The 15,173-nt window shown below is 44.1% G+C and overlaps 2 long non-coding RNA genes and 2 other non-coding genes across 4 annotated transcripts in view; 3 read left to right on the forward strand and 1 right to left on the reverse strand.

Moving 5' to 3' along the window:
- The window catches only part of LOC127511301 (uncharacterized), a 449,991-nt gene that overhangs the window by 317,785 nt on the left and 117,033 nt on the right, over nt 1-15,173 (reverse strand). The gene's annotated exons all lie outside the window — the stretch shown is intronic.
- trnam-cau (transfer RNA methionine (anticodon CAU)) lies at nt 1,407-1,480 on the forward strand. The gene has a single exon. It is a non-coding gene; the product is annotated as a tRNA-Met (tRNA).
- On the forward strand, nt 2,065-2,138 carry trnam-cau (transfer RNA methionine (anticodon CAU)). The gene has a single exon. It is a non-coding gene; the product is annotated as a tRNA-Met (tRNA).
- LOC127511287 (uncharacterized) lies at nt 8,477-14,700 on the forward strand. Its single transcript, XR_007929969.1, has 4 exons — nt 8,477-8,766; nt 11,218-11,289; nt 12,347-12,411; nt 13,850-14,700. It is a non-coding gene; the product is annotated as an uncharacterized LOC127511287 (long non-coding RNA).

The raw sequence follows: 15,173 nt of genomic DNA on the forward strand, positions 1-15,173 counted from the left end.
GCGCTGGAGGGTGTGCTGGAGGGTGCACTGGCGCTGAAGGGTGTGCTGGAGGGTGCACAGGCACTGGAGGGTGTACTGGAGGGTGCACAGGCGCTGGAGGGTGTACTGGAGGGTGCACAGGTGCTGGAGGGTGTACTGGAGGGTGCACAGGCACTGGAGGGTGTACTGGAGGGTGCACGGGTGCTCGAGGGTGCACGGGTGCTCGAGGGAGCACAGATGCTGGTGTTTGCAGAGACACAGGGACCTGTTGAGGCATCAGCCAACCCACATTTCTGCACATGGTTCAAAAATAAATTTTGCCGGGTTATAATCCTTGCACAATAGCAGCAGTGATAATGATGGCTTTTTAAACATCTATGGCATCTGTACATTTTATACCCTAAAAACAAAGAGAAATTCAGTTTTACAATTTACTCATACATACCTACTTTATTCTTATGGTAATGTTTAAAAATTTAAACGTGTACACAAATTAACATTGGAATAAAAAGCTTATCATTACTAGTGGACAATTTGTAAATTTTACAAGATCTGGAACATTTATTGAAACATAAATACCTCCGTGTTTAACAGCTGTCTTCTTGTGGGTTTGCATATGTGCCACAACATATGCATACTCTCCCATTTTGCTGCAGAACTGGCATTTGTAGTATGGGCCTTCAGAAATTGTATTTTTTAATATACTTTCCCTACAAACTGTTGGATGAAGCTGGAAGCAAATAAATTAAGAATTTTTTTTTTTTATATATATATACATATTTTATTTTTTCCCCAAACATTAAAAAAACTATAATAATAATAATAATAATTATTACAACATTTTCCAAAAGAGTCATGTTCTCTAAAGGAAAAAATAACGTTACAAATAAAATGTTACAGATAGGGCTTACCCTAATGTTAATTAATACAGCACATTGTAAACCTCAGTTCAACCAACCACTAATATTATTTAATTAACGTACAGCTAATGTTAAACTAATTTAATCTACAAGCAACGTTATGATTTTCAGCGGGCTAGCAAGCTTATTTATGCCCACCAATAGTTGTTAACCCTCCAGAACCTAAAAAAAAAATGCTTACTTAACAACAAAAAGAGAGAACGGTTAAACTTTGATAGATATTCAACTTCAGAAACAATACCAATATGCCTTACTACTGTATTAAAATGATTTATACACTTCAATTTCAAAAAGTTACCTCGGGAAAATATTCTTACCGTTGTCTCATTACGAGCAGCCATCTTGCCGTTTTGACATCTCGCGTGGTTCTGTGTGATTTGGACAACTTCAAGTTACGCCCCCTCAACAAGTTACGCCCCTTTCTTGTTACGCCCCCCTCTTGCAGTAAGACAGACCGATCTCTATCTGGAAGCTAGTGCTTCACCACTCAGATCAGCCAAAGCACATGCCTCGTTGGTGCAGTTAGGCAGCGTGTCAGTCTCATAATCTGAAGGTTGTGAGTTTGAGCCTCACATGGGGCAAGGTGGTTTCTTTTGGCGCACGAGAGCCTTTAGACGAAAGAGCGCTTTCCTTTATTCCCTTTCGTGTGATTGTCCATTTCTCCTGCGGCCAAAAGGCTCTTCGGCTCCTCTCTAGGGCAGACAGCATGAGATTCTGAGAAAATCTGTGTCATTTCAAGTAGTTTCCCTGAATCTCATTAAATGAAACTGCATTCAATTTTATGGCGTCCTCTGAAAGCATTGGACGTGCAATGCAATTGAAATCCAGTGTATTTGTAGGCCTAGTGTCAAATAAATGCTGTCACAGTATCCCTCTCGTCTTCGTGTAATGCGTGGCAGTGTTGTTGCAGTGCTTTTGTTAAGGTTTAATATCAACTTGCCAAAGGGTTAAAGACTCTAGCTTGAGCCCACAGCCAAAGGTTAACATTGTCAGAAGCAGGATTCAAATCCACACCTCCAGGGGAGACTGCGACCTGAATGCAGCGTCTTAAACCGCTCGGCCATTCTGACACAAAAGCTGAGGGTGAGCAGTATTTTTGGAGCTCCACCGAATGGCAGATGATCTGGAAGCTAGTGCTTCACCGCTCAGATCAGCTGAAGCACATTCCTTGTTGGCGCAGTTAGGCAGCGCGTCAGTCTCATAATCTGAAGGTTGTGAGTTCGAGCCTCACATGGGGCAGGGTAGTTCCTTTTGGCGCACGAGAGCCTTTAGACGAAAAAGCGCTTTCCTTTATTCCATTTCGTGTGATTGTCCATTTCTCCTGCGGCCAAAAGGCTCTTCGGCTCCTCTCTAGGGCAGACAGCATGAGATTCTGAGAAAATCTGTGTCCTTTCAAGTAGTTTCCCTGAATCTCATTAAATGAAACTGCATTCGATTTTATGGCGTCCTCTGAAAGCGTTGGACATGCAATTGAAATCCAGTGTATTTGTAGGCCTAGTGTTGTATAATTGCTGTCACAGTATCCCTCTCGTGTTCGTGTAATGCGTGGCAGTGTTGTTGCAGTGCTTTTGTTAAGGTTTAATATCAACTTGCCAAAGGGTTAAAGACTCTAGCTTGAGCCCACTGCCAAAGGTTAGCATTGTCAGAAGTGGGATTCGAACCCACGCCTCCATAGGACACTGCGACCTGAACGCCAGCTGCTGAAGGATAGTCCGACAATATGGGGCGGATGTTGAACAATGTTGAACTCCATAGCCAATCACTTCGCAGCGCTATAACATTTGTAGCCAATCAGAGAGCGCTATTCTCAACATTTTCTTGACATTTGACCAATCTGAGTACACGGAAATGTCGAGTGTGCGTTCACGCTCATCACCGCTAGCTGGGTTCAGGAAGCTAGCCAGATGTCAATCAAGTTTCTGAACTGAGCTTAAGGTGTACGTAAGTAAGTAATGACATAAACCTCAGGGGGAGTGTCAGAGGTCAAAAAAGTTCAGTAGACGAACATAACTGCCACAGAGGTCAGCATCATTTTTACGGAGGACATCTACATATATTTTTATACAAAATATATATTACGGACAACAGGTAAGAACACATAATTTAATTGCATATTTGAATATGTTGTGTTGTGGGTTTTTTTAAGAAATCATCTTATTTTTTTGTTCAAAAGGCAAAAAAAAAAAAAAATGTTTGGCAAAAAATCCCATAAAGCCATGTTGGACGCTGAATGGATTTCACGTCTAAAAAAAGTTTGCCAGCACAGGAGTTTGGCCATCAAATGAAGGTAACAGGCCAACTCCTCGACAGAAAAAGAAGTCAGAAGTGAACTGAAGAATTGGGATATTGCTAGAGAGCCCTATCACCTTCGAGTGTAAACTAAACGAGCCAATGGATACCTTCTAAAAGAGCTTCACAGACGGACAGTGTGTCTTTTTCAAGATGTCAAGATGTCGTTTCCTATCCTCACTGACGGCCACAATCAATTTCTCTCATGTCTGCATAGCGTGCTGAGACTGTGTTTGTGGGTGGTTCATGTTCTTTCTTGAGAGCACGCCCACGTCGGCGCGCTGTTTGTCTTGCTTTTCTCGTAAGGGCTTGAGCGCTCAGCGCACCGTGTGCCGTCGAGCTGCCAGCAACAGCGCAGGTTGTCATGGCAACCTAGCGCATTGTTCGGCGCTTTAGATGCGCGGTCGAGACTCGAGTGCCTCAAACGAGGTGGAGTCCCCTCACCTATTCCCCGATCTAGTTTCTTTTTCTGAATCAGAAAAGTGCTACTTTGGTGAATAAGCCAGGGCGACCTGAGGATTACAGTGGGGCAAAACGCGCCGAGCCAACCTCCGTGGGCCCCCCACTCCTCTAATGCATCGCATCATGCTGTGACTGTGTTCGTGGGTGGTTTATGTTTAGTAAGAACATGGCCACGTCGGCGCTCAGCGCGCCGTGTGTCGTCCAGTTAGTCGGCCACGTTCACTGTCCTATATGGCTGGTAGCTTCTGGGTGGATTACTGGTCCTTCTCATGGGGGACCTAGTATTTTAGTCAGGGCTCCAGCAGAGGATCAAATGTCGAATGCTACATTGGAGAGAGGGTTGCTGGGCTCTGGAAATGAAGATGAGGCTGAGCGTCCCACGGTTGTGGTGTGCTCATGCTGAATCAGATTGACAACCATGCTTTCCCGGGCCTCTGGGTAGTGCGACGCATAACTCACCTTGCCCCGCCCCCTTTCTTTCAGCCTGGATGTGCATGAAAAACTTGCCATTATGCAAGCCGTTTGGTGGAAAATATGGAACACCAAAAGGGCCATAATCTGCATTAAAAGTTTTTCCTCTCTCACTACCCTCGGTGTGCTACGGGCACACCACCTCTGCCCTGCATGTATCTTGGCCCCCGGCGAGTCTGTGGAAGGCCAAAGCACTCATTGCATGTGGGTAGTTCTGAGTCGGGGTTGTCTTTGGACAATGCTCCAGGGGGAGATTGCTGTCCTACTGGCGAAGGAAGCAATCGAGCCGGTCCCTCCAGCCGATATGAAGTCAGGGTTTTACAGCCCCTACTTCATTGTACCCAAGAAAGGCGGAGGGTTACAGCCAATCCTGGATCTGCGAGTCCTGAATCGGTCCCTTCACAGGCTGCCGTTCAAGATGCTTAAGCAGAACACATTTTCAAATGCATCCATCCCCAGGATTGGTTTGCAGCGATCGACCTGTAGGATGCGTACTTTCATGTCTCGATTCTGCCTCATCACAGACCCTTCCTACAGTTTGTGTTCGAGGGTCGGGCATATCAGTACAAAGTCCTACCCTTTGGGCTGGCCCTGTCGCCCCGCGTCTTTACGAAGGGTGTGGAGGAGGCCATTGTTCCTCTCAAGGAACAGGGCGTTCGCATTCTCAACTACCTCGATGACTGGCTCATTCTGGCCAGCTCGCGAGAGCAGTTGTGCAAACACAGGGACTTGGTGTTTGCTCACCTCAGCCGGTTGGGTCTTCGGGTCAACTGGGACAAGAGCAAACTCACCCCCGGGCAGAGGATCTTTTATCTCGGTATGGAACTGGACTTGGTCGCCCGGACAGCGTGCCTCACCGAGGAATGTGTCCAGTCGGTGTTGAACTGCCTGAGTTCGCTCAAGCGCAGGACAGCGGCCCCACTGAATTATTTCAGAGGCTCCTGGGGCATATGGCATCCGCAGCCACAGTCACGCCGCTTGGATTGCTTCATATGAGGCCACCTTAGCACTGGCTTCACGGCCGGGTCCCGAGATGATACGCATGTTCCCGTAACACCGAACTGCCGTCGCACCCTCACTCAGTGGTTGGACCCTTCGTTCCTGCGGGCAGGAGTTCCCCTAGAATAAGTGTCCAGGCATGCTGTGGTCTCCACAGATGTCTCCACCACCGGGTGGGGAGCTACGTACAATGGGACAGCACTGTGACCGTTGCATACATCAACCATCAGGGTGGTCTACACTCCCGCAACTCGCTCGCCATCTCTTGCTATGGAGTCAGAAGCATCTGAGGTCGCTTCGTGCCATTCACGTCCCAGGCGTGCTCAACCGTGCAGCTGACGAGCTCTCACGGCAGCCTCCACTTCCGGGCAAATGGAGACTCCATTCCCCGGTGGTCCAGCTGATCTGGCAGCATTTCGGAGTCGCACAGATAGATCTGTTTGTCTCTCCGAACACAGCCCATTGCCAGTTGTTCTATTCCCTGACCGAGGGCACTCTCGGCACAGATGCTCTGGCACACAGCTGGACCCGGGGCCTATGAAAATATGCGTTTCCCCCAGTGAGCCTTCTTGCACAGCTCTTGTGCAAAGTCAGGGAGGATGAGGAGCAGGTCTTGCTAGTGGCTCCGTATTGGCCCACTCGGACCTAGTTTCCGGAACTGGCGCTCCTCGCGACAGCTCCTCCTTGGCCCATTTGAAGGATGGGCCGAGGACCTTCTGACTCAGAGACGGGGCACCCTCTGGCACCCGCGTCTGGTCCCTGGACGGGACGCGGAGGTTCTAAGTGATCTACCCCAGTCGGTTGTAGACACTATCACTTCTGCTGGAGCTCCTTCTACGAGGAACCTCTATGCCCTGAAGTGGAACCTGTTCATCGAATGGTGTTCCTTTCACTGAGAGGACCCCCGATCATGTTCGGTCAGGTCAGTGCTTTCCTTCCAGCAAGAGGGCTTGGATCGAAGGCTGTCTCCCTCCACCCTCAAGGTGTATGTTGCCGCTATTGCCGCACATCACGATGCAGTTGATGGTAAGTCTTTGGGGAAGCATGACCTGATCGTCAGGTTCCTGAGGGGGGCGAGGAGACTGAATCCGCCTCGCCCTCCCTCTATACCCTCTTGGGATCTGTCCCTGGTACTTACATTTCTCCGGGGTCATCCCTTCAAGCCTTTGCAGTCAGTGGAGTTAAAAGTATTGTCCCTTAAGACCGTCCTCCTGGTTACATTGGCCTCGGGTTAAGAGGGTAGGGGACCTGCAGGGGACCCATTTTCAGTCAACGAATCGTGCCTGGAATTCGGGCCCAGTGACTCTCACGTTATCTTGAGACCCCGGCCTGGATATGTGACCAAGATTCCTACCACTCCCTTCAGAGATCAGGTAGTGACCTGCAAGCGCTGCCTTCGGAGGAGGCAGACCCAGCCCTAGCTTTGCAATGTCCCGTCCAGGCTCTGCGCCTGTACTTGGATAGAAAGCGAAGCTTTAGGACCTCAGATCAGCTCTTCATCTGTTACGGAGGCCAGCAGAAGGGAAAGGCTGTCTCCAAGCAGAGGATGGCCCACTGGATAGTGGAGGCCATCGCCTTGGCTTATCTTTCCCAAGGCGTGCCTTGCCCGCTCGGGTCAAGAGCTCACTCCACTGAAGAGTTGCTTCTTCCTGGGCGCTGGCGCATGGTGCCTTGCTGACAGATATATGTAGAGCTGCGGGCTGGGCGACACCCAACACGTTTGCTAGATTCTATAGCCTTCGTGTTGAACCGGTATCTTCCCGTGTACTCGCTTCCAGTAGCCGGTAACATGAAGGACCCTTCTAGTGTTGGCTTGCTATGCCATTCCCACCCCCTGGGCCGGATACGTGCATCCATTGCTCCAGCGAGTTCCCCACCTGGCGAACCCTGTCAAGTTCCTCCGCCTCCCCCTGTGGCTTGGACATTGCGGAGTGTCCAATGCTAGGCCAAACATCTGTCTCTGACGTTGAGGTTTGGCTGGGTGCCATATGTCGTGACCCCTCCACGTGAGTGGTCCCATATGTGTATTGTCTACAGTTAACTCCCTACGGCGAGCCTGTGTCTTTCCCCTTGCAGAGTCAGCTCTGCTGTCACCTGTCAGATGAGTCTCCCCCTACTCAGGCTGGAGATATCCCAGGGACTCCATATGCGCACTGCCCATGGCCAGTCCATATGTGTATTTCCAGGTAATACCTCCCCCTCTGCGTAGGTTGTGGCTTCCGCAGCATCCCCTATGGGTTCGCTTTCCCAGTGTTGTCTAAGTCTTACTGAACAGGTCTTGCAGAACAGACTCTCTCTCTCGCAGACTCTCTCGGTGTAAGCACGCCCCCTTCTCCGCCCCAAGGTGCGCCGGGTGGCTGGAGCTTACACTGGGCGCTGGAAGGGGTCAGTAACTGTGGTGTTTTATTTGGGATCCCAATTCGTCGGTTCACTTCTGACTCTAGGTCGAACGTGACCGACTGAAAGGGGATGTCTCGGTTACGTATGTAACCCTCGTTCCCTGAAGGAGGGAACGGAGACGTACATCCCGTTGCCACAGTTCCTGTGCCTTCACTGTAGTGCAGACTCATGCTTGTCTCCTCAGCGAAAAACAAAGTTCGTGTGCATCTGCATCCGTACTTATACCCGCGCTGCGGGACGGAGCAGGTGCTATTAATCACGCACACCAATATCCATTGGCTCGTTTAGTTTACACTCTCTAGCGATATCCCAATTCGTCGGTTCACTTCTGACGTACGTCTCCGTTCCCTCCTTCAAGGAACGAGGGTTACATACGTAACCGAGACGATTTATATCATTCTATAATAAAACCTACATTAAAGACATTTTGTTTTGTACCGTGAGATTCAGAGATTTGAGACAGTGGGGGTGGGGGTGGAGTGAAAGGAGGGTTTGAAGGTGTGAAATGTTCCTCTCTTGTTCTTTTAATGGAGGATACAAACTCGCTCACTCTTTCGCTCTATTTTTACAGTTTGTATCTCCTCTTCAAAGAACATGAATAAAAATAAATATGACACACATACAGGAAAATGACAGTAAATTAATTTGCCATTCTTGTTTACAGTTTTTTTTTCCAACAGCTTACCCACACAGCAGGAGACTCCTAGGCGGATCCGCATTCAAGTCACCAAACCCGCGTGACTGTCACATTCATTTTTGCGCCGCCCAGAGGATCAGCTCCGCCTCCGGGCGGTGCCGTAAATTCTACTGTCAATCAGCGGATCCTGAGCGGACCCATGTCGGATCCGCGGACGCGCACACGGCTTTACTGTAACGGTTGAACCACAGTACACCAAGAGCTGAGACGAGAGTCATATCAGTGGAGACTTTCTTTGCTGGGACACGGTTGCGCTGAACCCTCTTGAGTAAGTTTATTGATATCATCATGTATATTAATCCCAGATAGCACACATACGTGTGGCCGACGTCTGCCCCAGAGCGGAACGTCGGCCTCATATCTGTAACATCTAATAAGGATCGGCCAGGCATAGGCGCGTGTCTTCAGTCAGTGCTCTATTTCCAGCTCGTCTGCTTTGGGTCGGCTCACGACTGCAGGCCGATGCCGCGCTTATCTGTTTGCGCGTGATCATTCATCTCTGCAACCCACGAGAGAAATGGCGACTCCGGCGACATCTGTGGTTTTCAGGTAAGTTTTCACTTTAAGTAAATTAGAAAAATCTTTTGTTAATTCTGTGACACTTAAAACTTACTAAGGCACTCGGTTTACTACAGGCAGTTTGTAATCACAATTTATCTGAATTTGTATCTAAATTATCTGAACATATCTCGTCCTCTGCAAAATAAACGGATCAGGTCATAAACTGGTAATGGTAGATGTTTATTTATGTAAATACTGCGTAACTTTGACGTGTTTTAATGGGCGCGCGCTTTGAAAATTCAAACACTGGAGAAGTTACCATGGTAACGCGGCACGGCAGTAACGGACAAGCTGCAAAAGCTCCGTCTCTCGCTGTTGTTTCCTCTGCTTTCGGGTGAGTTTAGTCCCTAAAATCACATAAATAATATAAAACTGTTCTGGATACGTTTCTTACCTGTAATTGACAGCTTCTGTCGAATATTTACTTTATTGAAATAGTTTATTTTCTTCGAAAAAGACCATTAGCATAACCGTTTTCAGAACTGTTTGGCTAATATACTGTGCTCTTACGAAAGTTTGTGTTTTTAATCACATCTTTATGTGCAGAAGAGAGGCTTTGATAGTTTTGTTAAGGTTTTGTTGGTAATCTGTCAATGGGTAATTGGAAGTGAGCTAATTTATTTAAACTGCTGTACTTACATCACTTACAGGAAGCGCGAAAATCGAATGAAACGAAATGAAATTATCTTTCATGGTAAACAAATTACCTCGATTACATTTAATGTTTAATAATTTAATACCAATGTAGCGTCTGGATAGATCCGGCTAGTCAATCAACTTTGGACATTTCAGAATGCTTTTAGCCTCCTGAACTGTGCATGTAAATCACGAATCGGCTCCGGCAAGTCCGGGACCAATTGCCCTATTGGCACCTTTGTTACCCCAGTAAAGAAAAACAGGACACATTCTCACCAGCTCCAGAGACTTCAAAGAGTCACCCTGGTGGGACTAAGGGTGATGTGGTCACAGACACTGGCCACAACCCCAATTCACACACACATACAGACACTCACAAACACGCATGGAGATTGTGAATGTACATTTATCCTCCAAATATGACTGTGCCAATATGTACCCGTCGCTGTATTTAAAGGTGCATGTATTTATTCCTAGTATATAAGCTTAGCTATGACTGTAGTTGTATTAGTTTTCTTCTAAACGATAAAACTCAAGTATAAACTGTATCTCACCTTTTATGTCTTTGCCATCTGACAAGTTTGGTCTCATTGTAAAGCTTTCGTTATGCTCTAATTGAAAATGTATGTCACACGACTGTAAAATGCATTCTTCTATTTTTAATGGTACTTTGAAGAAAATGTACTCAGATCGGACACTTCATAAACCATGCAAATTAGGTCATAAATGGAGACAAAGAAAGAGTTTGCCCGCCATAATCGCACCCTCATCATTGGCTGATGTATCCCAGGAGGCGTTCTGGTCTGTTGTCCTTAAAACACAATGACACGCGTCTCTCAATCGTCTCTCGATTGTCTCTCGCCATTTAACACCCGTCTCTCCCGGACGTCTCGGCGACCGCGCTTCCATCACGCGCCCCCTCTCTTCGGGACGACTATCTTTTGGCAACAAGTTTCTTTGTCAAACCCTCTTCATTCGTCGCCCTAAGTCTTCTCTCTTCATCGCCTAGGAGACGGACTCTTTTTCTTTATTTTCCGGTTATCTTACTCTTAAGTTAAACCCTTGTTTGAAAATCCCGCCGAAGAAAACCTTCTCGGAAAAGGACCAATCGCTTCAGCCGCACGCACCGAAACTCCTGCAGAAACACGAAACGACCACAGCACCTGAACCTATGCAAGTATAGAACCATTCTTTCCAAAGCGTTTTAAGCTCGATGTGTAAGCTGAGTTTCCTTGCTGGCTCTCAAAGGTTTTAACTGTTAGTAAGTTGCCATTCCTTTGATCACCTCTGTTTTCTTGACTTTACTTTCGCTTTCTATATATGTGTATTGTTTGTGTATGTTTAGTAGTATAGTCTCTGTATCCGTAGTTTCATATATATTAAATACATTATATTCATGCTCGATTGTCTTTTTTGCTCATGCAACAAACCCAGGTCACTTTAACGTTTCGATCCAGTATCCTTGCTTTATGCATTGATGCTAGAATAGGAAGTCTTTCTCGTGGCCAGAGAAAAACCTTCCTTTTATAATTGGCTATGAGGAGCTAACGGTTTGCTGGACAAACTAATAGTTTCTCTAAATTATTATCAAACCAGAACTAATCATATATGTGATTGATTATAATTCGTTGTAATTAATTCACAATATATGTATAATTCCCTCTCGGGTCGGTATATGTATTATAATTAATCATAAAGCTTTATGATTTATTACATTCATATATTTCACCCATAAATTAATTAAATACCTGTACAGATTCGCTACACCAATCACATTGAAGAAAAAATGTTCTGTGATTTCAGGAGTGAAAAAATAATTCTACAACACCGGAGGGGGAAGAGCTGCTGACAGAGGAGTAACTTTAGGAAACTCAGGTGAACTGAGAAAGCTCATTAAATAACTTCATACGCATTTTTTCCACAAAGGGTAACACTTTAGTATGGGGAACAATTCTCACTTTAAACTAGTTGCTTATTAGCTGTTTATTATTACTTATAAAGCAGATATTAATGCCTTATTCTGCATGACCTTATTCTACAACATCCCTAAATCCTACCTGATATCCACCCTTAAACGCTATAACTACCTTACTGTCTATTAATAAGCAGTATATTAAGAGTTTGAGGCAAAAGTTAATAGTAAATATGTTTCCCATACCAAAGTGTTACCCCACAAAATATTTTACCTATATCACCATGCATGTTATTTTCTTTTGCAAAATTATTTTTTAATATTAGTTTGTAAGGTTCTGACATCCAAACGTAAGTAACACAGAGCAATAAAAAATGAAGTAAGCCTAAAACAAATTCTGTTAATAAATTTTTGTATATATATTCTGTGTATTCTACTTTCTCTTACCTGCATTTCACCACTGCTGTAGCTGGTTTGATTCTAATGAACCTGACATTAAATAGGCTCTGTGATAATGTAACGAATCGTCACTCAGGCTGGGATCCATTAGCATGCTTTCATTGAATAAGAGCGTGGTCGTACAAGCAGGGTCAAACAGGAGCAGACAGGTACCAAAGGGACAGGCAGAATCGAGGTCGGGAAACAGGCAGTGGTACGGGACAGGCAGATATCACTCACAGAACAGAACACAAGGCAGAGGTCAAAGGCAGGCAGCAGAGAGTCATGAACGGGTAACAAACAGGATCAGCAACAGGTAATCAGACAGGGTAATAACGCTCAGAAATGTTCACCAGGGCAAAACAAGACTTCGCAATGAACTATGGTACAAGGGAGAGCTTTATAGTCCGGGTAATGGGTAACAGCTGTGGTGGTAATCAGTCCAAGGCACGGGTTTGTGGGAAATGTAGTGTATATGCGAGTGTGTGTGTCAGTATTCGGGAGACGGCTCCCTCCGGTGGCCAGAGGAGGGAACTACGGAGCTCGTCTCCGTGACAGATAAACTGTTTGTTATGTTCCTAGATTCTTCCATGCTGATGGCCTGCACTCCTGTCGAAGAAAATCTCAGGCTAAAAACCATATAACCAGTAAGCAAATCCTCAAACATACACTACTGTTCAAAAGTTTGGGGTCTAAGATTTTTTTATGTTTTTGAAAAAAAAAAAAAAAAAAATCACATTTTAAAATCATTAAAGGGTTAGTAGTTCACCCAAAAATGAAAATTCTGTCATTTATTACTAACCCTCATGCCGTTCTACACCCATAAGACCTTCGTTAATCTTCGGAACACAAATTAAGATATTTTTGTTGAAATCCGATGACTCAGTGAGGCCTCCATAGCCAGCAATGACATTTCCTCTTTCAAGATCCATTAATGTACTAAAAACATATTTAAATCAGTTCATGTGAGTACAGTGGTTCAATATTAATATTATAAAGCGACGAGAATATTTTTGGTGCGCCAAAAAACAAAATAACGACTTATATAGTGATGGCCGATTTCAAAACACTGCTTCAGGAAGCTTCGGAGCGTTATGAATCAGTGTATCGCCAAACTGCTGAAATCACGTGACTTTGGTGCTCCGAACAGCTGATTCGACATGCTGATTCATTATGCTTTATAATATTAATATTGAACCACTGTACTCACATGAACTGATTTAAATATGCTTTTAGTACATTAATGGATCTTGACAGGAAATGTCATTGCTGGCTATGCAGGCCTCACTGAGCCATCGGATTTCAACAAAAATATCTCAATTTGTGTTCCGAAGATTAACGAAGGTCTTACGGGTGTGGAACGGCATGAGGGTGAGTAATAAATGATTTTGTTTTGATGATCATTTTTGGGTGAACTAACCCTTTAACCCCTGGTTGTTTCAGTGAGAGTGTCTGTGAAAAGCCTTTAGGGTAAAATAATCAGTGAAATGAGATGAGGTGACAAATAATGTTATATTGTTTGTATTTATGAAAAACTATTATGATAACAGGATGTTATGGTCATTAATATATTTTCTCTAGGTCTTTTTGAGTTATTTATGTGTATGTATTTTTTACTGATACATTCTTAAATATGTTTTACTAAATATTTGGTAACACTTTACAAGAAGTTTCATTAGTTAATGTATTAACTAACATGAACTAACCATGAGCAATGCATTTGTTGTTGTATTTACTAATCTTCATTAACGTTAGTTAATGAAAATACAGTTGTTCATTATTTGTTCATGTTAGTTCACAGTGCATTAACTAATGTTAACAAGATTTTAATAATGTATTAGTATCTAATGTTAACTAATGAACCTAATTGTAAAGTGTTACCAAATACTTAAATACTTTAAATGCTGACTGGTTCAGGGGGTCAACAACTTCAGGCATTTAAGTTATTTTTCACATAAATCTGGTCAGCTTACACACTGCTCATACTCTTAGCCTCTAAAATGTTTGAATTGAATCACCAATACAATATCAGGGGGTAAAGATGTCATTAGAGTTCTTACAATTATGGCTGTGCTTTGTTACCAGATGAGATGTGACCCCCAGCGTTTGGCGCTGAGATTCTTCAGGACAAGGCCTTGATGCCATGAAGATGGTGAGTTTCCCCAATAGCTGCCATTACCCAGATCAAGAGATTGAACACAACTTCAGTCTGTATTAGTCTATTTTGATAGGTATATATGTAGTGCTGGGCGGTATACCGGTTCATACCGAATGCCGGTATTTATTTTTGTTATGATATGAATTTTGATGATACCGCAATACCGGTATGTGTCGCTTAACCAACGTTCAGAACGCGGCGCAGCCCGTCACTAATAAATGCATTAATAAATACACTGACAATTCAAAGAAGAATGGGCAAAAATTTAACTGCTTTATTCTTTCTGTGTTAAACTTACATGTGTCATTTATTCAGAGACTGTAGTGCTCTTAAATGTACTGAAAATATCCTTAGACAGTTTAAATGTTCTTCCGTGTTTCTCGTTTTGGTAGTTTGTTGTTATATAGGGTTAGATTTTTAAAATGCTTAAGGTGCCCTCAACTCTTTTTTTTTTTTTTTTTTTCTACATGGTCATATTTTAATATTCATGTGTCTGTAATGAGTGTGTTGCAGGTCTGTGTTTTATTGGTTGTTGTCTCCCCACAGCATCATTTTGTGGGGCTTTGTAAACCTGTATTAACTCTAGTGTGGAATTTTTCTACAATATTCACTCATCCTGACAGTAAAACAGGGCATTCTAGTCAATCTACTGCAGTATTTCCTCTCTCAATCAGTAGAATGTGGTTAACGCCCAGGCATGCATAGGGGAAAAAAATACCGTCATATACCGTGAAACTGATATAATTTTGAAAAATACCGTGATATAAATTTTTGGTCATACCGCCCAGCACTAGTTAAGAGTTTACCTCCAAATGGAATGTATGTAGGACCCTAACAAACTTAAAACATTACAAAATCACACTGATTTATCCACATACAATATGTGCTCTGATCAAGGAACCATTTAATACCACTGATATTGTTTGAACATTTTGGATGTCTTTTTTTAAACATCCGATAGCAAAAGGCGCAGCACACCTTACCCTGATCATGAATTCATAGTTTACCCACCTCTTATTTTAACCACCACAACCCTGTTTATGACTTTGTAAGTCATGTTTCTTTTTTAATTTAATCTTCTTAATGCTTATCTCATATATTGTATTGTGTAAGCATACTTGGCTTTGGATGCTACATACCATAAACATAAACATATCTGTCTGTTTGATTACAGGTGCTGTGAGGAAAAACACGGTGACACAGTCAGCCACGGATGCGGAGGTCACCAAGCACGCAATCAGGTGGTTCAAC

The sequence above is a fragment of the Ctenopharyngodon idella genome, chromosome 4 (assembly GCF_019924925.1).
Source record: "Ctenopharyngodon idella isolate HZGC_01 chromosome 4, HZGC01, whole genome shotgun sequence".
In the NCBI taxonomy this organism is placed as follows: Eukaryota; Metazoa; Chordata; class Actinopteri; order Cypriniformes; family Xenocyprididae; genus Ctenopharyngodon; species Ctenopharyngodon idella.